At 53.9% G+C, this 24,064-nt stretch overlaps 1 protein-coding gene across 15 annotated transcripts in view; it reads left to right on the plus strand.

Annotated features, from left to right (window-relative positions):
- The window catches only part of EPN2 (epsin 2), an 86,523-nt gene that overhangs the window by 2,463 nt on the left and 59,996 nt on the right, over positions 1-24,064 (plus strand). For 6 of the 15 annotated variants that reach the window (XM_089900240.1, XM_089900242.1, XM_089900244.1 and 3 more), the window contains exon 1: positions 5,782-5,942. The exons of 1 other annotated variant lie outside the window; for it this stretch is intronic. The gene's annotated coding sequence lies outside the window, so the exon portion shown is untranslated. Of the gene's footprint in view, positions 1-5,779; positions 5,943-24,064 lie in introns of those variants that run through there. 8 more of the 15 variants (XR_016388830.1, XR_016388829.1, XM_089900245.1 and 5 more) reach the window with 5 other exon arrangements.

Raw genomic sequence — 24,064 nt, forward strand, 5'->3', positions numbered from 1 at the left:
AGCCTTGCCCCTCCCAGGGTTGCTCTCCTTGCTCTCCTCATAACCAATAATTAGCCACCCTTAAAGTCCCAGCTCAAATGCTGCTGGCTGGGCAGATGTCTCTGAGTTATAGCTTTGGGTGATTATGTTTCAACTCTTGATCCAAGCTGAAAGCTTTATGAAGGTGGAGGGCATCCAACTCATCCGGAAATTTTCTGAGGAAGGAGAAACAGCACCTTTCTGAGGCCAGAGAAGAGCTATGGCCTCTTCAGGGCACTCAGCCAGTCTCTAGCGGAAAGATATCATGCACATTTCCAAGGAAGGGGTGCTCTGTAGGAGATGCCAGTCCCTGACTCCCTTGGACTTGGGTGAAAATCTCAGCCCTGCCGCTCCTCAGCTGGGCCAGCAGTTATTATTCCCCTCTCTGTGCCTCATTTTGCTCTTCTGTAAAATGGTGAGAGTGCCTACCTATCTCACAGGGCAGTGGTGACTATTTACTGAAATAATGAATGTAAGATGTTTCAGTCCGTGTAGATTCAAGAAAACAATTTAAAATGGTCTGTTGGGACTTCCCTGGTGGCACAGTGGTTAAGAACCCGCCTGCCGATGCAGGGGACACGGGTTTGAGCCCCAGTCCGGGAAGATCCCACGTGTCGCGGAACAGCTAAGCCTGTGCGCCACGACTACTGAGCCTGTGCTCTAGAGCCCGCGTGTCACAACTACTGAAGCCCGCACACCTAGACCCCGTGCTCTGCAACAAGAGAAGCCACCGCAATGAGAAGCCTGTGCACCGCAACCAAGAGTAGCCTCTGCTCGCCGCAACTAGAGAAAGCCCAAGCGCAGCAACTAAGACCCAACGCAGCACGCGCCCCCCCCCCAAAAAAAATGTCCTGTCTTGGACTTCCCTGGCCGTCCAGTGGTTAAGACTCTGTGCTTCCAATGCAGGGGGTGCAGTTTTGATCCCTGGTTGGGGAGCTAGGATCCCATATACTGTGGGGCGTGGCAAAAAAAAAAAAAAAAAGCCTGTCTTGTTTGCAGTGTTCATCACTATAGGGGAAAAAGCCTGAAGAGTAATGGCCAATAAAAACTACAAATGTTGGGTCATAGGTTGAAAACTATATATTAAGCTGATGCTGTTTTTTATTGTTACACTTCATGCCCTTAGGAGGAAATCTAAGGAAGTTCATAGAAACTTGTTTTTGAGGCATGATGAGAGGTTTGGAAGAAAGGTGTTATGCAAATCTCAACAGAATTATCAGTAAATACTGCAAATATAAAAGCCTGGAGGGACTTCCCTGGTGGTCCAGTGGTTAGGACTCCGCGCTTCCAATGCAGGGAGCGCAGGTTCGATTCCTGGTCGGGGAACTAAGATCCCGCATGCCGCGTGTGGCATAGCCAAAAAAAAAAGCCTGGAGCTGTCAAAAAATTAAATGAAAACTCTTTGGAAATGGGGTTGATGACTGTTATTGTCAGGAATCTGGGTACCAAGTCAACTGGCTGAGGGAGAAAAGAGAATTCAGCCGAGTGGTGGTCGTGCTGTCCACCTCCCCAGTGTGTGTTCCCCTCCTATAACTGTCCCCCCAACTCCAGGGGCGAGCCCTGATGGGCCTAAGCCAATCACCCTGATTCCTCATCGAACTCCCCACAGTTGGCTCAGGGATGGGCCGGTGATCCAAGTTCTTCCAATCAGAGCAAGGCTCAGGTATTAGTTTCTGGTTTGGAGAGAGAGACACTGTCTTATCCTGGCTACGGATGTGAGGCATGGATCTGCTACAGCCAATTTAGAGCCAATCAAGACACCAGCCCAGGAAAAGTATGACATGCTTAGGAGGTATATGTCAAAGAAATGGAGCCAGAACCTTGATCACCTGAAGCTCTAGCTCTGGAGATTTTAGTTAAATGAGCCAATTAAAACCGATTATCATTTAAGCCAGTTTGAGCTGGGTTTTCTTTTGAAATAGTTGTAACTGATGTATTGGCTTATGTGCTAAAAAGCCCAGGGTTAAAACTTCAGGCATGGCTGGTTCCAGGTGTTCAAACAATGTCAGGAGAAATCTGTCTTTTCTCTCCTCCCTCACCCCTCTGTGTTGGCTTCATTCGCAGCCTGGCTCTCCCAGTGCGAAGCTGCCTGATGGGGATGGGGGCGATGGGGCGGGGGAACAACCTCCTCTTTTTCAATGGTTTCTGTGGAAGTCCAGGGCTTGAGTCTCACTGGCCCATCTTAAGTCATATGCCCATTGCTGAATGAATCACTATGACCAGGAGAGATGCACTGATTGGCTTGGCCTTGATAATGTACCTGGAGCTGGAGGGGAGAGGGGATCTCTCCCTTCAGTCTACTCAAATTCCTCTCAAGAGTTTGGCTTTCGAATCAGGCCTGACTTTTCTAGCATTGCGACTTTTTAGCTGTGTGATTATGGGCAAATCGCTGAATGTCTCTGAGCCTCAACTGTAAATTAAGGATAACGATGGTCTAAAACTCAGGGTTGTTATGAACAGGAAATGAGATAATCCATGCAGAGCGTTTGCGCAGTGCTTGCTGCTTTGGTGTTATTATTATTATTGCTATTTCCTAGCTCCAGTACCTCTACTTCAGGAAGTCGGCCTTGATCGCTCCTTCTCTGCAAGAGAGAAGGAAGTTTCCTTTTCAGCTCTCACAGCCCTTTCTCTTATGATTTCCTATGTGACTTCAGCGTTTTAGTTTCAGTCTGTGTTCATGACTCCTCTGCTCTTTTAGACTTCCAGCGCCTGGAGGGACCAGGATAGCTTTATCCCTGTATCTTAATAAGAACCACCGCTAACACCCATCTACAGCTTCCAAAGCATTTCCTACTCTGCTTTTTCATTATGAACTTTAATGCAATCCCTCAAGGTGGGAGGGATTATTACTCTTCACAGATGGGGAACCTGAAGACTGGGGGGAGTAACAGGCCAAGGTCAGGCAACGAACTGGTGGACAGGAAGTTAGCTGTTGTGGGGCTCCCAGCATAGGCTCTTCCTGCTGGACAAGTGGTTTTGAATCTAGAGTTCAAACCTTGGTGGAAGATCCCTGAGACCCGCTGCCTCTTCACTAGGAGAAGGTGCATGCTGTCTTCACAGCATGCCATCTCTCTCTGCCCGTAGTGCCTCCCCCTTGAAGCCCTCCTTCCCCAACCCCAGAGACATCCCCGTCTGCACAGCCATCTCTTTCCGCTTCTGAAACCCTGAGCAGCCCCCATCACTGGGCCTCATTATCTGAAACCGGCCTCCAAACCCTAGGAAGGACAGGTGGGCATGCCTGCTCCAGCCTGTGCCCCGGGTCAGCTTTGGCCTTGGACAAAGCACATGGCTTATCCTCCTCTGCGAGACAACTTACATGCTGTGGGTTCGGTAGAACCTGGCTTTGAATCCCAGCACTGCTGTGTCCTGCCTCTGTTTCCTCATCTGTAAAATGGGAATAGCGCTGCTGGCCTCAGTGGCTCCTCATGGGGGGATGAATCGAGAGAGGGAAGTGCAAGAGGGCGATAGGCTTCAAAGGGGGTGCAGGAAGGAGAAGTGTCTTCGAGGAATGCAGGAATGTCCCGTCTGACCTTGCAAGGCTGAGATGGTCTTCCGGCCTCAGGAGGCCCTCCCCTACTCCCCAGCCTGGCTCGATACCCTGAATTGCTCTCCAACTCACTTCCTGGGCTGTGGTTGGCTCATCATCTCTTTATCTGTATCCAGTTCTCTCGTTCCTAAACCCGCATCTTACGCAGACTTGCAAGCTGGGTGGGGAAGGGATTGGGCTCTGCCTGAGTGACCTAGCCCAGCATCTCTCCAAACCTCAGTTTCCTCCTGTAAAATGCGAACAGTAAGAAGACCCATCTTGAGGGGTTGTGGTGAGGTTTGGGGCCAGGGCTGTTCCATGTGGCAGCATCTAGCCACATGTGGCTATTCAAATTCATCAATTAAAGTTAAATAAGATCTTAAAAAAGCAGCTCCTCGGGTGCGCTGGCCACGTTTCAAGTGCTTACACGTGGACGGCGCAGCTGGACAACACTTCCATCATCCCACGAAGTTCTAGCTGCAGCGCTGGTTTGCACAATCTATGGAAAGCACTCAAGCCTGCACTAGGCACCCACTACATGTTGGCATAAGTTCATCTGGAGCTGCAAACTCTTTGAGGGCAGGGGCCGTGATTTCAGGGAAAGTTCTGCTCTCCTGCAGACCCAGGAAGGTCTAGCAGAGAGCTGGGGCTCACAAGGAGGGTTGCACTGGTAGAGAGGCTTCTCCGGGGTGGGGGTGGACCAAGTTCAAAATGGGGAGCTCAGGTTCCTGCCTCAAGGCAGGCACGTAGGGCTTAATTCACTGTCCTGGTGGAGAAGGAGCACCGAGCATTGGGGTGGGGCAGCAGACTGCAGGAAGGGGTTTCTAGCCTTTAGAACTACCAGCGTTGGACTTTTCAAAGGAATAATGGCCATGGGTTTGCACATGTGTTAGTGTCTCTCTCTCAATCTCCCCTCTCCCCTCCCCTTTCCTCTCTCCTTCCCCCCATCTTCTCTCCCTCTTACTTGTTGCCAGAGAAGGGAAGTCTAGATCCCAGCTTGGAGAACAGAGGATGCCTTCCTGCATCTGGCTCCCTGACAGGAAGCAGGAACACGAGGCTTAGAGAAGTGCAGTGACTTGCCTTAGGTGTCTTTGTAAGTGAGGGCAGAGCAGGACTTCTGGAAACAGCCTCCCTGAAACAGGCCCTCCTTGGAACACAGGCCACAGGGATGGTGCTGTCTACCAACCTAGCAAGCCCTGATCTGTCCCCAGACCCTGCTGTGAGGGGGTCTCTGCTGACCCCACCCTGACTGGAGCAGGTTGGGCAGCTTTGAGGTCCTGGGCACCTCTCCAGCGTCTGCCCCTCCTCCAGCATGGTGCTCGGGACACAGGAGGTGTCTCGTGGGCACTGGTTGAACCAAAGGGAACAGGTGGATCCTGTGTGAGAGCCCAAGGCCCTGTGAAGGGGTGAGCCTGAATCAGGGGGTCTATAAGCCCCTCACGGGAGGATGGTGACCCTAGAGCCCCACCTTTTTAGTGCCGCAACCCCTTTAGCAGTTTAGCAAAGCCTGTGCACCATCCTCAGAATAATTTTTGAGTGTGTTTTATTGAAGTAGAACACGTACGTTAAAGTGACACATCTAAAGTGTACATCAGTGAATTTTCACAAAGGGAACACACTTATCCCAGCACCCAGCGCCCCAGCAGCCCGCGCTCGTCCAGCTCCACCTCCTGGACCTGGTGATGTTTACAAGTGCACACTGCAAGAGGAAGCGTGTTTTTAGCTCAGGCTGGGGGCTCTGTGCGTGTGTGGGGGGTGGAGAGGGTGTGTGGAGCTGTGAGATGTGCCTGAGGCGTGGGGAGATTTGTGGGGTCTGAGTGAAGTTTGCCGTGTGCGAGGGTTCAGGTATGAATTTGCCAGGGTTTGTGTGGTGGTTTGGGGTCGTTGGGACGCGTGTGTGGGGTTGGGGGGTTATTTGTAGAGTATTGGGGCGTAGGCTGTGGGGCGCGGTGGGAGGGCTGGGTAGTCTGCGTGGGGTCGTGGGTATCCGGGTGGAGGCCCTGGGGTCGGGGAACGAGGGGTCTGGGCTGGCTGGGCCGGGGTGGGATGCCAGCAGGCGCGGGGCGGGGCCAGAGGGCACCTGGCGGGGCCTTGCGAGGCCTGGGCTGGACGGAGGGGCGGGGCCTTGGGAGCGCGAGGCGGGGCTTCGTTGAGGCTTGGGCTGAGCGGAGGGGCGGGGCCTCGGGGACACGGGGCGGGGCCTGGACTGGCGGAGGGGCGGGGCCGGCGGGCGCGCGCACGCAGTCGGCGCGCCCCCTCCCGGCCGCCATGTTGGCTGGTGTGTGGGTGTCAAACGGAGCTGGAAGCGCCGGCGTCTCCGGTGGCTCCCCTCGCTCCCGCCTCCCCAACGCTACTGGCGGCCGCAGCCGCGCATCCGGGTCGGCCCGGAGGAGCGCAGGTGAGCTGGGGCCACGGGGCTCGGGGGCCGGAGCGGGCCCAGGTCGCGGACCCTGCCCCTTCCCGGGCGGACGCCCCCAGAGCGCTGCCCCCCCAGCCGTCCCCCAGAGCATGCACCCCCGCAGTCCCAGCCGGGTCTCTACATCAGGCGGGACCCCTTCTTACCCGCCCCACGAGGTGGAGAACGGCCCCCTCCCCATCTGGATCCCTCGTTCCGCTGCAGAGACCCCCCCCCATTTCCCCTCCGGGAGCTTTTCCTTTCGTATCCTCGGAGCCTGGGGCTCCCCCTCCTCCCACCCGAGATCCGGGAGCCCCTCCAGGCCTCACCGTTTACCTTTAAGCCTAGAACAACCCCGCGCCTCCTCCCCGGGGCACTTTGCTCCCCTCCCCGGGCCAGGCGGCCCTTCCCTCCGGGAGTCGGGGGAGGGATCCCCCGTCCAGGATGCCGGCCGTCCCTCTCTGGGCTGCCGCGGGTCCCCTCCCTTCCCCAGGGACCAGGTTCTCCCTCCCCGCCCCCGCCCCACAGCCCAGCGGGATCGGGGGCGGCAGAGCCAGGCTCCAGCTGCCTTTTGTTCCGCGTGGGATGGCAGAGACCCCGCCCGGCTATTCTGCCGGCCTGGTCGGGTGGGTGACTGGGTGCGCGGGGCCGCGTCTTCCAGGAGACCCTTCCTCTCTTTCCCCGTGGGGCGGCTCCGCAGGAGCCCAGCGCCTTGGGAGAGGCCGGCCCTTCCTAGAGGAGTCCGTGCCAACAGGTTTTTGTTTGCGATCGGAGTTGGTCCGGTGGCTTGGCGGGGGGGGGGGGGGGGGGAGCGGGGGAGGTGCAGCTTGCTCCCCCAGAAACCCCGGTAGGGGCCTGTGGAAACCCATTCCTCCGCCCAGGGGCTCCGTCTGGGGCCCTTCACTGTTTTGCTGCCCTGCGGACGCATCTGAGTCTGTGCTGCAAGGAGGATGGGGCTTAACCATCGTGAGGGTTCAGATGGGGGAAACTGAGGCCCAGAGAGATTGGCCCAAGGTCATGCAGCAATACAGTGTCAGTGCCAGAACTCGATGCTTGGGTTCCAGGGCACTCTCCAGGATGTTTCAGAATATTTTTAGAGAGATGTTTGGGGTTATCCCCTTCCACTTTTCAACGTTCACGTAAGAAAGTGGACAGGAAAAGATGAGAAGTGTGAGTTCTTCCTTTCCACCTCAGGAAATGCCCTGTGAAAGAAGGGATTGGAACAGGAGGTTAAAATGATTGAAAAGGTGAATTTTAGTTTTTAATTGTCCATGCACTCCCCCAGTTATGTAGGATAATGAAGATTTGGCAGAAAACTTGTGTCTCTTGTAGCTCTAGATATGGATGGTAGGTGCTGACCAATCATATACCCAGTCCCTCACAGCAGTGATTGAATTTGCACTGATAATTAAGTTTTCATCTGTATTCAAATGAACATCCAAAGGGCCTGCAGGTTTCTGAATGGTACTTGTTCCAGCAGTTATCTTTGGGACAGGTGATTGTGTCGGAGAAGTTGCCAAGATCTTCTCATATTTATCTGTATATATATTTTAATATCTGTATTTTTATTTATTTATTTATTTATTTATTTTGTGGTACGCGGGCCTCTCACTGTTGTGGCCTCTCCCGCTGCGGAGCACAGGCTCCGGACGGACGCGCAGGCTCAGCGGCCATGGCTCACAGGCCTAGCCACTCTGCTGGCTGTGAGATCTTCCCCGACCGGGGCATGAACCCGTGTCCCCTGCATCGGCAGGCGGACTCTCAACCACTGCGCCACCAGGGAAGCCCAATATCTGTATTTTTATTTTACATTTTTAAAGCTTATTTGCTTCTTGAGTTTTTTTTTTAATTAATTAATTTATTTTTGGCTGCATTGGGTGTTCGTTGCTGCGCACGGGCTTTCTGTAGTTGTGGCGAGCGGGGGCTACTCTTCGTTGCGGCGTGCGGGCTTCTCATGGCGGTGACTTCTCTTGTTGCAGAGCACGGGCTCTAGGTGCGCGGGCTTCGGTAGTTGTGGCTCGCGGGCTCTAGAGCGCAGGCTCAGTAGTTGTGGCACACGGGCTTAGCCGCTCCGTGGCACGTGGGATCTTGCCGGACCAGGGCTCGAACCCGTGTCCCCTGCATCGGCAGGCGGACTCTCAACCACTGCGCCACCAGGGAGCCCCCATTGCCATACTCTTGTGAAGCGTGTTAAAGTTTTCAAAGCTTTCTGAGAGCTGTACTCACTGTTCCCCAGAATCTCCCTGTTGGATTGGTGGGGTGTGGATGAGTGTGGTTGTTGACATTTTATGGCATGAGGACCTGTTGACCCTGAGCCTTGGAGAAATCAAAGGGCTTGGATTTGGGGGAGTGAAGTCTGGGAGGATATGAGGAATTATCTAGTCCTACTCTCCCATTTGTCTGCTGGGCTTTCCACTCAAGCATTCTGTTTAAACAGATCTTCTGTCCAGCCTTCGCCAGCCAGCTCCCCAAGCGTCTGGGCCCCTCCAGCTCTGCTCCCTGAGCCTCACCACCCCAGGCATTCTTTTGGAGCACTTAGCATGCTGTCTGTGTATCTGGGGCTCTTGTGACACTGTGAAGTCTTTGAGGCCGGTGATCGCCCTGCCTTTCCTTCCCCAGCACCAGCTCAGTCTCTGGTGTGTGGCAGGCACGAAGATGTGAGGTGTGCAAGGAGTCCTGGGGGCGGGCAGGGAACACACTTACCCATCCCTGCTGTAGGCTCCATTGTTCTGTCTTGCTCTTGCAAAAACTGCTGCTGGTGGCCCAGCAGTCCTATGTCAGTCACGTGGGTATTATCTCCTTCCTACAGGTGAGGAAACCGAGGCCCAGGAGCATCAGTCCTGTGCTCAAGGTCACACAGCCAGTAGGTGATGGGGCTGGGATTCACCTATTGGCTGTTGGATCCCCAAATATTATGATACCTGTTACCTCATCTGAGAAACTGAGTACTGGGGTGAAGAGACGCACTCTAGGCCCAGCTGTGAGTTGGAGGAGGACGGAGTACTGTGGGGTGACCTGATTAAGATTGCTGAGGTGGGAGAGAGCAGGTTTTGCTTTTGTCAGATGCATTGTGAAATGACTGTTTATCCCCATCTGTTGAGTTTTTGAAAATTGACAAGCTTTCTGATAAGTTTGTCAATGGAATTTTCTTTGGTCTTAGCTTGTTCAAGGTGTCTAAAAATAGAAACTTAGAAAAACAAACACAGTGAAGTAAGTGTCTGTGAAGCTGAGAGGGTGTGTTGAGTAGCATCTGTCCACGGGCTGTTTGACCACACCTATCTTCCAGGTTTTTGATGTCTTAAAATACAAAGCTGTTTGAGCAGACTTTGTTGTTGCTGTTGAACATAATTTCATTTTGTCTTTACATCCATGTGTAACACAGGGATTGTCCCCCATCCATGAATGGAAAAACTGAGGCCCAGAGAGGTTCGGTAACCTTTGAGGAACTGACCCAGCCAGGAGTCAAACTCAGGTCTGTGTGATTACCAAACCTGGGTCCCTGCTACTCCACCAGCCACTGCAGAAAGCAGTGACGATGAGTACTCACTTAAGTTGAAGGATAAGCTTGTGATCTGAAAGTCATCAAGTTTATTTAGAAGGTTGGGAGTTGTGAACGAGGAGATGTCTGTCTTTTTCCTAACTTTAGGATCTGTGAAGGTGCTGAGGTTCGAATATCAAGAGTTTCGTGGACCACTTGATCGAGGCAAAATTTAGGGTTCGGTTTTAAAAATTGGCCTGGCTCCTTTGAAACAGATCTGTGGCACTGTTATAATACCCCCTGCATGTGCATGGGATTCCTTCTGGTGACTCAGCCCCGGCCCACCCAGGTGCTGGAGCTGCTTTGTGCCTTCCTGTTAGTCCTGGTCTGGGCGGAATGCGCCAGCCCTCTAGAGACAGGGAGGGTAGCTTCTTGCTCTCTCTGGTCAAAGCAGTGGTAGAAATTGGGGCACAGAGGTCAGTGGAGGGACCCCTGTGTCCTCTTCATGGCACCCAGCTAACAAGTGGAGCAGGGAGAAGCAGGCTCGCCCTGCGGGGTGGCTGACCATCCAGGGCTGATGCATGATGTGGATTTAAAAGCATCTATAATTCATCACTTCTGAGCGCAGGCTTCGTCCCGCCTCTCACTCCCACCCTCCCCTCTTAAGGAAGTGTCATTGTCACATCTCGGTGGCTCTGTAGCTGAGGACACCAAATGGTACAGATGGTTTGGCTACTAAGGCCATGTGACAAGTAGCTTTGGAATCAGATGTGGGCACAAATTGGCCTCCTGGCTGGATGGCTTCGGGCACTTTAATCACTGAGCTTTGGTTTCCTTGCTTCTAAAGAGGGCCAATAATAACCACTTTGCAGATAGACTAGTGGTCTTTGTCAGACGCTGGTGCACATCGGCATTGCTCGGAGCACTGGCCCCTCCCCCAGAGTTTCTGATTCAGTGGGTCTGGAGTGAGGCCTGAAAATGGGCATTTTCAGCCAGTTACTGGGTGTTACTGATGCTGCTGGTTCTGGGGCCAGATTTGGGAACCGTGGCCCAGAGGACAGAGTGAGAAGGCGTGTGGGGAGCCTGCGAGGGCCAGCTGTGCCAGAGGCTCACCAACAGCGGCTCCCTTCTGCCCCCCAGGTGCTTCTGTATGTCGCTCAGATGACGGCATGAACCTTGGGAAGGGAATTTGGTTTCTCAAAGCGATGTTTTCACTTGTTCTGCCCCCCAGGTGCTTCTGTGTATCGCTCAGATGATGGCATGACCCTTGCGAAGGGAATTTGGTTTTCTCAAAGCAATGTTTTCACTTGTTCTGCCCCCCAGGTGCTTCTGTGTATCGCTCAGATGATGGCATGACCCTTGCGAAGGGAATTTGGTTTTCTCAAAGCAATGTTTTCACTTGTTCTTACGTGATTGTAATTGGGCTGTGGTCACAGGCGCCGTGACCCTGTGGGTTAGTTGGGATGTTTTCCTTCATGAAGGGAACGTAAGATGTCAGTGCCCTTCAAAGAGGCAGTAAATCCAGGATCCTGTTTGAAAAGCTGGTTCTTCATTCCCACACATCAAGCGAGATGTTCACTGTCAAGGCCCTTTAGAAATGCAGCTGGGAAAGGGCAGGGGGTGTGGCGTTGGGCATGGAGCAGACTCCCACGGGGCCACTGGGGCGGCCACTGGTGTTAATGGAAGTCACTCCTCCCTCCAACAATTCCGAGTGATTTCATATTCTTTGGTGTTTAGAGTTTGGAAAAACTATTTTCCTCCAGTAGGTAATTATCAGCTTGTCCATCAAAGCCAAGCACGTGGGTGTGTGTGAGCCTGACGGGCTTTGAGTGTCTCCTTCGTGCCAGGCCCTGTGTGACTCCTTTCATGCCCAGTAGTTAATTTTCATTGTGATCCCTCCAAGACCTGTCACCACTGCTCTTTCTGCCTGTGCAAAAACTAAGTCTCAGAGAGGTTCAGCAGCCTGCCTCAGGCCACACAGCCAGTCAGCGCCCCAGCTGGTATTTGCTGCCGCCAGTGTCAGATTGAAAACCACACTATTTCCATGGCCTCGGCCCGCAGCCGTGTTAGGTACTCCCGCTACCTCACTGTATGCTCACGGCAAACCCGCAGGCATTTCGCAGGAGAGCAGAGCTGGGGCTCGGAGGGCTCGGACTTGTTCACATGCACCCACCCAGTGCCCGGCAGGACCTGAATTCAGTCCCATGCGTGCCTGAGTTTGGAGCTCAGGAAGCTGTTTCTGTGGCAACACCTCCCCTCCCTGCCCAGGGCTGCAGAAGTCAGTTCTAAGACCCGAAGCTGCCTGGGTGTGTAGAGCACGGCCCTGGGGGAGCCCCAGCTGGGCTTGCGGGAGGAAGTCTTTGTGGCTGGTAAGGGTTTCTGTGTTTGCAAAGCTGTGTTAAAATCATTGCCCAAATTGCTCTTTGAGAGAAGGGGCTCTTTCTTTTTGCTCTGTAATCGTGAAGCTCTGCACATTTGTTCTGTAAACATGACACATGGGAATTTAGGACTAAAGAATGGTCTGGTAATGCTGTTAAAATGTGGTCAGATTCATGGTGAAGAGCTCGGCAGCTTTAAAACGTCACGTGTAAGTAAAGGGTGGAGCATCTTCCTCAGCAGGCAGTTCATGCGTGACTTCTAGCAAGTGGGTCCTTCTTCTGGTCGCACCAAGGGTGAGGAGGCTGGGGTGTGCTCACTTTCCCAAGGCTTGAAGATTGCCTGCAGCTCCCAAGCAAGGGCTGATAGACAGCTATGTGTCAGTACGTGCCCTGCCCTCGTGGGAGGCCCGGGAGGTTTGGACTCGAATTCGTTGTTCTGTAACGTCTTTAAGACTCTGAGGTGACTAAATCATGAGAGCAAAAAGTTGCTATCCAGAGTCTGTCCGCTTCTCTGTGTCCCCCTCCCCCAAAGTCATGGCAATAAAGGAATACTGACGGGCTGAGAAGTCACATTTTTATTTGAAAGTACGTCCTCCATGAGTGCGCGTTTTTTTTGTTTTTTTTTTTTTGCGGTACGCGGACCTCTCACTATTGTGGCCTCTCCCGTTGCGGAGCACAGGCTCCGGACGCGCAGGCTCAGCGGCCATGGCTCACGGGCCCAGCCGCTCCGCGGCACGTGGGATCCTCCCGGACCGGGGCACGAACCCGTGTCCCCTGCATCGGCAGGCGGACTCTCAACCACTGCGCCACCAGGGAAGCCCTGAGCACCTGTTTGATACCCAGAGCTGTCATGGGGTATAACGAGTGTACTTTGGATCCAAAAATTTGGGAAATGATGGTCAGAGAAATAATTTTTGGGCCACTTTATGAGAGGCAGTTGGTTGATGTAGAAGTATGGGCATCAAATCAAGGGCAGTTCCTTGACAATAGGGCTGACATTTGAGATCAGCGTCAGCCTTGGGGTTATGTGGCACGTAGTCTCTAGGGTCAGAGTGCTGGGTGTTCGAGAGGTGCCGTGGCTCTCGCCACCAGGAACTCAGTCTAACTGAGAAGACAGTTAACGTCAGTGAGACAGAAGCTGGTGGTTTGTTGAGTTGTGATTTTGATTCTTGGTCAGGAAATCAGGAATGGAGAAAAGTCTGGAAGAGTCAGGGAGAAGGTAGGATTGAAGCTGGACCTGGCAGGACAGGGAGCTGCGTCCGGGAGAAGGCGGCAGAGGGCGCGGGTGTGGGTGGGTGCCTGGGGGGGGCCGGGGGGGGCGGCGCAGGCTCCGGAAGCAGCTCTGCTGGGCCGAGGCCTGCTGAGAGCAGCGAGCACCGAGGTGGCCAGGCAGCCACTGGCTGTGATGAGGCCACGGCCTTGGGACTGGGGGGTGCGGCAGTAGGGACCCGAGCGAGGGGGCCTCTGGCGGGGCCTGCCGCGTGGCATAGCTCCCGTGGGTGAGGGCCTGGCCAGGCTGGCTTCCTGGGGCTGGATGGGCCCCAGCCCCGGAGCCAGCCCCAGGGTGTGTGTCAGAGCGAGTGGGGGAGGCAAGGACCTCGGGGCCTTCCTGCCGGCCGGGAAGGTGGCTGCGACGCCTCGCAAGCCTGCGGTTCGTATCCTTAGCTGCACCTGCAGATCGCATGGCCTGGAAAGCTTTTTCAGAACGCCTGTGATGCGGCCCCACCCCAGACCGTGGAGTGGGAGCCAGTGGTTTTTTAGAAGTGCTCCAGCTGATTCAGATGCTTTGTGTGGGCTGAGAGGCTGAACTGTGTGCTCAGGGAGCTTCTGGGAGTGCCAGGGATTAGGAGGTGGGAGGAGGCTGGAGCCAGAGAGAGCAGGAGGCCTTTGTAGTCGTGAGGTGTGTGTGGGGTGCTGGGGCGCTGAGCTACTGTTGCGCTGCTGCGGAGGGCAGGGGAGGGCAGGGGGCAGCTTAGGTGGAATGTGCCAGAGGAGGAGGGGCAGGATGACCAGGTTTGCCTTTGAGCCACCTTGGGAGGGCGGGGCTGGGCTAGCAGAGTGCCAGCAAGGTGAGGGCAGAAGAGACTGTGGCCCACCAGTCTGGTGACCTCCTTGAGCCTGGCTCTTAGCCACGTCTGTGGAGCAGGCACCACCGGTCCTTACCGGCCGGTCCAGCCTGGGAGCCAGGTTCCTTCCTGCACCCCTGATTGTAATGACTGCAACAGACACTACTTGTAAAATGTAAGACTACATTTCTTTAAAGTAACTACAGTAAACGTAGTTGTAATTTAAGGCTCCTAATTTAGGTAGATTCACTTTATTGATTAAAGATCAGAAGTGAGGTTTTACCTGGTGTATTTAACACATACCACAATATCATCATTTATGATATTTCCAGAAAAGATTAGTTTACAGTCCAGTTCATTCAATCTTTACTCAATGTTTATTGAACACATATATGTTATGTACTATACGTTGGGAATACATACAAGAGGTAAGTACCTGGGAGGGATAAATTAGGAGTTTGGGATTAACAGATACACACGACTATATATAAAATAAGTAACCAACAAGGACCTACTCTGTAGCACAGGGAACTATACTCAATATATTGTAATAACCTATAAGGGAAAATAATCTGAAAAAGTACATACACACACACACACATAACTGAATCACTGTGCTGTCCACCTGAAACTAACATGATATTGTAAATCAACTATACTTCAATTTAAAAAAAAAAGTAAGTTCCTGCCTTCATGTAGCTGATGGTCTGCACAAGTAGTGTCAGCCCCGAGAGAGACGTCTAGAAAATGGTGTCAGACACTGAGAATGCACCTGGGTGTCAGAGAGGAAATGGTACATAAGTAGTCTTGAAAGAAGAGCGGGCGTTCTGGGGGACAGAGGGCCCCAGGCGGCGGGAGTGGGCTGGGAGCCCGCCGTGCTTCTCACACAGTCTTGGCAGTGAGCGGCCGGGCCGTGGGTGCTCAGAGCAGCTCTGCTCTGTCCGCGCCTGGGGAGCTGAAAAGGCTCCTATGAGAGGAGGTCCTCTGTGGTTTGAGACAAGCGAAGGTGATGTCATTGCTGTGGTGCTGGGGCGGGCTGGGTACCCGAAACGTCCACACTCCTTTCTTTTGCCGCAGCAGGTGGGGTTGGAGAGGGTTCTCAGCCACCCCACCTGTACTGGAGGCTGGTTCCTCAGGTCCCAGGGCGGGGGGCGGGGGGACGGCCGAGGCAGCGCCCTCACGCGTGGTGAGCAGGTCCCCTGGGCAAAGGCCTCCTGACAGCCAAGCAGCTCTGTTTTCCAGAAACCCCTGGACACCTTTGTGACCAGATTGTCACAGGTGAGGGACCCCGGCCGTACCTTGGGGTGCATGTGAGAGGCTGCTGTGTGTCAGGCTTGGTGCTGGGTACCCAGGGATGGCCCGGCCCTCAGCCCTCCCAGTGTGCCCTCGGCAAAAGTGGTCCCTGGGCTCTATGCAGCCCACCGATGCTTTCCGTCTGGGTCGTACTGTGCCTCTTGCTAAAAATTAAACTTGGTTGCTGTATTGGTTTCCTATGGCTGCTGTAACAAACTACCACACACGCAGTGGCTTAAAGCAACACGGTTGTATGCCTCAGAAGTCCACACGGCTCTTAGGGAGCTAAAGTCACGGTGTAGGCAGGGCTAGGTGCTTCTGGAGGCTCTAGGGGAGCCCTATTCCCCCGCCTTTTCCAGCTCCCGAGGCCGTCTGTGCCTTGTGGTCCCTTCTCTCTTCAAAGCCAGCGGCAGCCAGTCCTGTCCCTCTCACACTGCGTCCCTCTGACACGGGCTCTTCTGCCTCCCACTTGTACTTTAAGGTCCCTTGTGGTTACACTGTGCCCCCGGATCATCCAGGATCCTCCCCCTGTTTTAAGGTCAGCTGATTAGAAACCTTAATCGCATCTGCTCCTGTAACTCCCCTTTGCCATGTAACTGGGATCAAGATTGGGCATCTTGGGAGGCCATTATTCTGTCTACCCCGATGCTAACGTGAAAATCAGGAGATCTTACATAGCAGTCCAGACTTGCGGCTTCACTGACAAATCAGAACACTTGGCAGCCGAGGGCCTGCACTGTTGCCTGGCAACACTGGGTCAGTGCCAGGGTCGGCGCCATCTCTGGATGGGGTTGCGAGCGCCAGCTCTTTGCAGCCCCCACCCCTCCCGTCGTGCCCACTCGTCTCCCTTCGTTTCCTGGGCCCTGCTCTGGGGACCCAACGCCTCACACAGAGTCCCGTCATGGCAGGCCCGTGCTCAGGGTGGTGGAGCTTCCTACCTCCCTCTGCCGTGTCCTCTTCCTTGTCCCTGCGAGACTCCCCTCCCCCACCTCCATACCCTGTCCCGCACCCCCTCCGTCCTCTCCACACACACACACACACACACACACACACCCCCCCCCGCCACCAGGCTCTACATTCCAGAGCATCTCTGGTGCTATTTTAGGTGGTATTGTTTGTACCATAACTCCTCGTCTCCTGTCCCCTGCTTTTCTGGCGCCCAACGCTGGTACATCCTGGTGCCTTCCATCCTATCTCTTGCATTGGCGTTTGTGAAAAGCAGGTCTTTCCAGTGCACCTTCAGAGCCGTATCCATCGAGTCAGGACGACACAGCAGCATTTAGTTGAACATCTGCCATGTGCCACGTGCTTTCCTAGACACTGGGAATATGATGCGGGATGAGGTGGAGGGAGATACCTGCCTTGCCTCCCCTGCAGACCTAGTTCTAGAAGAGGGAGAAAGAGAGACAAGTATCGGCCTCCTCCTGCGTCTCGGGAGGGAGGTCTGGCAGCATCCTGCTACTCGGGCCCTGGCCTGGAGGCGAGCTCCGTCTGCAGTGCTGCGAGGTGCTGGGGCTCTGGCAAAGGCATTTCAGTGGAAGCTCCCTGTGTTTGCAGGCGTCGCCTGGACCCCAGCTGACAGCTGAATTGGGGCAGGCATTTCGGGGCCCAGATGGCATGTTGGGTGGCAGTGAGAAGGACCAGAACGGATGCCTCTGTGTGCTGCTGCCCGGTGGTCTGACCTGGGGCTCTGGTTGTTTTCGGGGAGCCCTTTGTGTGGCCTCTTGTGGCCAGGGCTGCCCCCAGGTGACCCCGTGCTGTGGGGCCCAGGTGGACGGTGCCGGGTTGAGCCCCTGGGGTTTGACAGCTTAGGGGCATCTAGTTCTTTTGTCTACACAGAATATGATCCAGCAGGTCAGAGATCTTTGGAAATTTGCTTGAAAACAAAGCAAGACTTATTGTTATGGAGGATTTTCAACTTATAAAAATAGAATAGTTCAGTGAACCCGCATCACTCAGCTTTGACTGTTGTAATGTAGGCTCTTCCCCCTCTCCGCCGCCCCCAGATTATTTCAAAGCAAATCCCAGACTTGACTTCATTGATAAGTGCCTCAATGTGTATCGCTCACAGATGTGGACTCTTTGGAAACTTATTTTTATGTGAGAACTGACCATCAGCAGTCCTAATTCTGATGTTCATACCCTGTGAGTTTGAAGCTGTTTTTTTCGGTTGTAGAGTAATGATCATATTTATACAAAATCTGGATGTGGGTTGAATTTTTTTTTTTTTGAGGTTTCCCTTTTCCTTTTTTTTAGATGTTGGGGGTAGGAGTTTATTAATTAATTAATTTATTTTTGCTGTGTTGGGTCTTGGTTTCTGTGCGAGGGCTTTCTCTAGTTGTGTCGAGCGGGGGCCACTGTTCATCGCTGTGCGCGGGCCTCTCACTATCGCGGCCTCTCTTGTTGCGGAGCACAGGCTCCAGACGCGCAGGCTCAGTAGTTGTGGCTTACAGGCCTAGTTGCTCCGCGGCATGTGGGATCCTCCCAGACCAGGGCTCGAACCCGTGTCCCCTGCATTAGCAGGCAGATTCTCAACCACTGCGCCACCAGGGAAGCCCGGTGTGGGTTGAATTTTATTAGCACTTCTATTAAGGCAAAACAATGAGAATTTTGCTATTTTAGTTTTTTTTTTTTTGTAAAATACATATAACATAAAATTTACTATGGTAACCATTTTAAACTGTAAAAACTCAGTGGCATTAAAGTACATTCCCGGTGTTGTGCAGTCATCACCACCATCTAGTTTCTGAGTTTTCCATCACCCCAAGGAAACCTGTGCCCATCAGCAGCCATTCCCTCTCCCTCCCCTCCCCGACCCGGCACCCGTGGACTTGCCTGTGCTGGACAGTTCACATATTTGGAACCACGCAGCATGTGGCTCTCTGCGTCTGGCTTCTTTTCACTCAGCGTCGTGTCTTCCAGGGTCACTCCTGTGATCAAGTGTCAGTGGCTTCATGCCTTTTTTTTTTTTTTTTGCGGTATGCGGGCCTCTCACTGTTGTGGTCTCTCCCGTTGCGGAGCACAGGCTCCGGACGTGCAGGCTCAGCGGCCATGGCTCACGGGCCCAGCCGCTCCGCGGCATGTGGGATCTTCCCGGACCAGGGCACGAACCCGCGTCCCCTGCATCGGCAGGTGGGCTCTCAACCACTGCGCCACCAGGGAAGCCCGCTTCCTGCCTTTTTATGGCTGGATGATATTCCATCATGTGGATAGACCACGATTTGTTTATCTGTTCATCTGCCGATGGACACTTGGTTTGTTTCCACCTTTGGCAGTTGTGAATAGTTAGCTTGTCAGTACTTAATTTGAAACGTGGTGATGTGGTATGTGGATCAAAAAGAAAATGGCATCTATGAGTGGGCAGGAGGGTGACTTAATCTTGACTCCATTGATTTTAACACACACGTTTAAAGGAGCTCACTGCTGAGCGTGACACACGGATTGGGGAAGCGCACCGCACGCAGCGTCGTGCTCGGGGCGCCCAGGCCCGCGTGGCCGTCTTCTGCTTCCGGTGGCCTCGAGGCCCGCTCAGAAGGCTGCCGTCCGAGGACAGGCCCTGCCCCTCCTGACCTGAGTGGCCACAGCCGCGGGTCTGGGGGTGGACGGTGGCCTCTCTGAGCACGGCGGTGGGGGGAGTGCTGGGCAGGCGTGGGACTTGCCCCTCGAGTGACGGGGACAGACTGGGTGTTCTCACGAGAGCCACTGGCCCGGGAGTCGGCGCCTTTCCTCATGTTCCTCAGTGAGATGGTCAGAGTCGGTGCCCTTGTGTCTTCGTGACCACGTGCTGAGCTCAGGATGGCTGGTTACGCACCTGGCGGTCGGCTGCACGATGCAGTGACTCGGTAGCAAGGTGTACATGTGGGCGCTGATTGCTGGTAGGAGGTTACTTCCGGCGAGCAGTCAGGGGGCAGCCCAGCTGCTGAGTGTGGGTCAAGGGCTGCTGTGTTGGGGGCAGAGGGACCCTTGGCCGCTTCATAGGTGGTTCCAGTCCTGGTGTTGGGAGCACGCCTTCATCTTCTTCATGCTGTGTGTCTGCTTTTGGAGGACGTGAGAGAGGTGTTCATCTCAGGTCCCAGGACAAGGGGAAGCTTCACCTGTGAATCTGGTTTCTTTCTGTCTTGTGGGCAGTGTGAATCACTTTTGCTCTGTCCACCAGGAAGCTCAGCGCAGAGCCAGTCATCTGTCCCAGCTCTGGTGTGGTCTCTGCACTTTGGGTTCCGACCTTGCCTTCCGGCCCAGCTTTCTTTTCCTCCCCTTCTGTTTCCCTATTGCCTGGGTTTCTTCATTTACTCGCTTTCACTATGTTCCCTGGCTTTCTCTCGGCCAGTAATTCTCAAATGCTGGATCTGCACCGCCTTCTGTTTTAACTGTGCTGGATGGGGCCTGAGCATAAGTGTGTTTCCAAAGCTCCCCAGAGATTCAAGCATGTGGCTGGGCTTGGGGGCCACCGCTGTTGTCCGTTTCACATCTTTTTAGCAACAAGGCAGGATAAATAGACAAAAAGGATGGAGTCGGGGAGGAGAGCCGACCCAGAGGTGGTGGCCTGAGCTCAGAGAAGCCGAGTCGAGTGGATTATGTCGTCCTCTTGCCAGTGGAACCAGGGGGGAAGCTCTCCTTGGCCAGCGCTGCAGAAGCCTCAACTCCTGGACAGGCTGGGGATGAGCGACTGGAGATCTTGCTTTGAGGGCCTTGGGCCTGCCTGGTGGGAGGACGGATTTGTGACAACGTCTACGGGCCATTCAGGACACAAGCCCGTGCATGGGACCCAGTCATGCTTAATACCATTTGCTATTGAATGTAGTTCTAGAAAAGACCCAGTGTATAAGGAGAGCATTTAGAACATGGTCTTCGCAACTAATCTGATCCCACCTGTGCGTTAGAGGGGCATTGTCCCTGCTTTAAAGAGAAACAAGAAATTATGAAAGAAAATACATTCGTTCTTGATTTAAAAAATATACTTTATTGGCAGAAGAAAAGAATAAAGTAAGTAGCACAAGAAATCACTATCTAACCTGACTGCAAGATGTTAGTAGGTTTTAACATTTGAAGGAAGAGAAACAAATGTTTCTTTAAACAAACCAAACCAAACCTTTTATTATTTCTTCCCCCTCCCGCCAAAAAATCCCAGGTTTTTTTCACTTAGTTCTTTTAACTTTGAACAAAAACCTTGGTAACTTTTTTTCCTCTTTACCATCTGATTATCAGTAGTTTCCAAAGACTAAAGTGAGCTTTACCGAAATAGATGATACAATATAGGATTTGCAATATAGGATTTCCAAGTGGGGTGTCTCTTCTGTACCAAGTCTCAGGGGGAATGTTTAGGACGTCTGTTTTAATGGTCATGGAAGAAAATTTGGAAAGTTCGTATAAGTAGGAAGGACCAAACTAGAACTAGCCTTGTCACTGTGATCGCTATTAATATTTTGGTTTATTTTCTCTGAGTCGCTGTTTGTTTAGTGCCCAGGGGTCTCTGTGGCCTGTGTGACTGTCACGGGGTGGCACAGAGCTTACCCTCGAATGGCCACGCTGGGAAGAGGCCAGCTGCCCCCTGTGGTTTGTCCCCTCCTCCCTTGCTGTGGGTGGTGGGGTCTGGAGGGCGGGAGGGAGAGGCTGTGGGGAACGAGGGGCTTATTCAGCAGTCGGATGTTGGGGGGAAGAGGGCACCCTGACGGGGAGGGAGGGAGGGAGGGATGGGGCGTGTAGGCCAGCGGCCCCCTGGGCAGTCACCTGCTGCTCTCTGGGCCCAGGTTCCCCTTTATGATGTAGATCAGAGAGTGGGACTGTGTGACATCCAGGGCCTCCCAGGCCCGGAATGCCAGGGTGCTGTCTTTGAGAGCAACTTCCGGGCCGCCGTGGTTCTGGTGTTTCTGAATGAACCTGCTCATGCATCTCCATTGGGGAGTCTCCAGGGGAGAAAACAGGCCAGTTCCTCAGGAATGTGTTTGCCCGAGGCTCACGGGCTCCCCCTGCTCCAGTCCAGGCTGTGTGTCCACGGGTCACTTCAGGGTGACCCAGGACAAGCCAGTGCCGAGTGAGCTCCCTCTGGGGCCCTTGGCATGGACGCAGCTGGTGCCCAGCCAGAGGCCCTGTGAGCAGCTCTGCCGCGCTGGGGAGAGGTCCCCGCTTCCCTGCCCGCCTGGCTGGTCACAGAGTCACCGCAGGAAGGAGATGTCAGCCTGCCCCCGAGGCCGCCCTTCCCGGGAGGGCGGCGGGCCTGCCGCGTGAGGGCCAGCGCAGCGCCGGGCTGGGGGAGGCCTGGCGCGCTTGTCACACGGAGGTGTGCGTCGATTTGAGTGCTGCGTTGCTCTGTCAGCCGGTGGATGGTGAAGAAATCCTTGCAGTAGAAATTTAAAGGCCGCTGCAGGGGAAGAAAAAGAAAATTGGTTTCAAACTAGGAAGAGGGAAACAAATACTGTCTTCTTTTAAAAAAAAACCCACTTCTTTAGCACACTGCTTCTGAATCAAGCTCTCAGAAATGAGATTTAAAAGAAAAAACTGCCCCGCGAGGCTCACAGAATGTAATCTGGAGTTGGGCACCCTAAGGTGTCTCTCCTCGCAGGAGGTGACGTGGAAGGAGCACGGCATCCCTTGATCTGGTGCCTTCTGAGCATCAGGTCACTTCAGAGGGAAGTTCCCAGACCAGTGCTGTCATGCTCTGAGGGCCTCTCCTCCCCGCAGCTCTGTGTCTCTCTCACTTTCACTGAGGCCGAGGGAGGGCCCCATGGGAGGGTGCAGTTCTGTCGCTGGCCTCCAGGGCCGACCCCGAGTGCCCCTCTCTGTGCTTGCGGGCTGTGGTCACAGCTGTCCTGCTGGGAGCGGGCTCCGCCCGCACGCCGCCCCTGCCTGGCCCGGAGGCTCCTGCCCGGGGCGCCATCCACCTGTGTCCACGCGAGCACTGCAGCCAGGGGCTGCATCTGGCGGCGCGGAGGACACAGGTGCCGCACCTGGTGGTGGGTGAGGCCAGACTGGACCACGTTGGGGAGGGTGGGGAGAAGGGCCACTCCAACCAGCCAGACGGGGGCGGGGGGAGCGGGTCATGTGGGCTTGTGGATGCTGAGGGTGGGAAGGGGGAGACGCGAGCCTGTGTGGCCTCCAGCTGCCCCGGCCGGCGGTGGAGCGCTGACAGCTCACGGGGGAGGATGCAGCCCTGGCTGATGCCTGCGCTGGTGCTGTCCCAGCACTGGCCAAGGGACCTGTTGGCCAAATGAGGATGGGGCTTATTTTTCTTAAATATATGAGCTTTTGAATAGGCGATACATCCACATAGTTCTGAACTGAGAAGGTGTTAAAGTACATTCTGAGCAATCCTACCCTTTACCTCTGACCTCCCCTGCCCCACCCCCTTCTCCCTAATAGCAACCCCTTTTAGTATCTGAATAGCCTTCCAGTGTTCTTTATGCAAATAAAGCAAAAGCAAATTTATATTCTTATTTCTCCCTTTGTGTTAAATCAAAGATAGCACCCTGTACACATTCTACCCCTTGCCTTTTTACCTGCAGCGTAGCCTAGAGACTTTCCGTGTCGCTACTTGGAGAGCCATGTCCTCTCTGTGAGCGTAGTGCTGTGATGCTCTCCTCCTGTACTGTTTTTTGGGGGTTTTTTGCGGTACGTGGGCCTCTCACTGCTGTGGCCTCTCCCGTTGCGGAGCACAGGCTCCGGACACGCAGGCTCAGCGGCCATGGCTCACGGGCCCAGCCGCTCCGCGGCATGTGGGATCTTTCCGGACCGGGGCACGAACCCGCGTCCCCTGCATCGGCAGGTGGACTCTCAACCACTGTGCCACCAGGGAAGCCCTCCTGTACTGTTTTAAATCCCATCCTCTGTACGGCAGCTTCCAGCTGTTCCTCATGTGCTGTTACATAACATTCCTGAGAGGATCGATCTTACCTACGTGTCCTTCCCCATGTAAGCAGGTGGATCTGCAGGTAGCATTCCCCAGGGACAGTGCTGGGTCCAAGGGTAATACACAGTTGTCATTTTGATAGATTTTGCCAAAGCCGTCCACAGGGGTTATCACACCCTGCCCTCCCACCAGCCCGTTTCCCCCTCGGCCTCACCAGCAGAAGGTAGAGTCAAACATTTGGATTTTTGCCAACCTGACGGATGTAAAGAGTATCTCAATGTACTTTTCTTTTTTTTCTTTGATTTATTTATTTTGATTTATTTATTTTTGGCTGCATTGGGTCTTTGTTGCTGTGCGCAGGCTTTCTCTAGTTGCAGCGAGCGGGGGCTACTCTTCGTTGTGGTGCACGGGCTTCTCATTGCGGTGGTTTCTCTTGTTGCAGAGCACAGGCTCTAGGCACGCCGGCTTCAGTAGTTGTGGCCCGTGGGCTCAGTAATTGTGGCTCGCGGGCTCTAGAGCGCAGGCTTAGTAGTTGTGGGACATGAGCTTAGTTGCTCCGCAGCATGTGGGATCTTCCCGGACCAGGGCTCGAACCTGTGTCCCCTGCATTGGCAGGTGGATTCTTAACCACTGCGCCACCAGGGAAGCCCTCGAGGTAGCTTTAGTTTGCATTTTTCTGAAATGTGAGCTGATCATTTCATATGCTTAGGGACCACTTACATTTTTTTGTGGACAGTTCTTTTCCCATTTTTCTCTTGAGTTATTGGTTGCTTACTTCTCAATTTCTGTGAGTTCTTTATATGTTTGGAAGGTTGGTTCATTGTGTAATGAGCTGTAAATATTTTTTTAGATTTTATTATTTATTTATTTTTGGCTGCGTTGGGTCTTAGTTGCGGCATGCAGGATCTTTCATTGCGGCGCGCAGGCTCTTTGTTGGGGCGCTTGGGCTTCTCTCTAGCTGTGGCGTGCAGGTTTTTCTCTTCTCTGGTTGTGGCACACAGGCTCCAGGGCACGTGGGCTCTGTAGTTGTGGCGCGCGGGTTCTTTACCACTGGACCACCAGGGAAG

The sequence above is a fragment of the Delphinapterus leucas genome, chromosome 19 (genome assembly GCF_059928025.1).
Source record: "Delphinapterus leucas isolate spDelLeu-1000000601 "Yukka" chromosome 19, BTC_Dleu_Yukka2, whole genome shotgun sequence".
In the NCBI taxonomy this organism is placed as follows: Eukaryota; Metazoa; Chordata; class Mammalia; order Artiodactyla; family Monodontidae; genus Delphinapterus; species Delphinapterus leucas.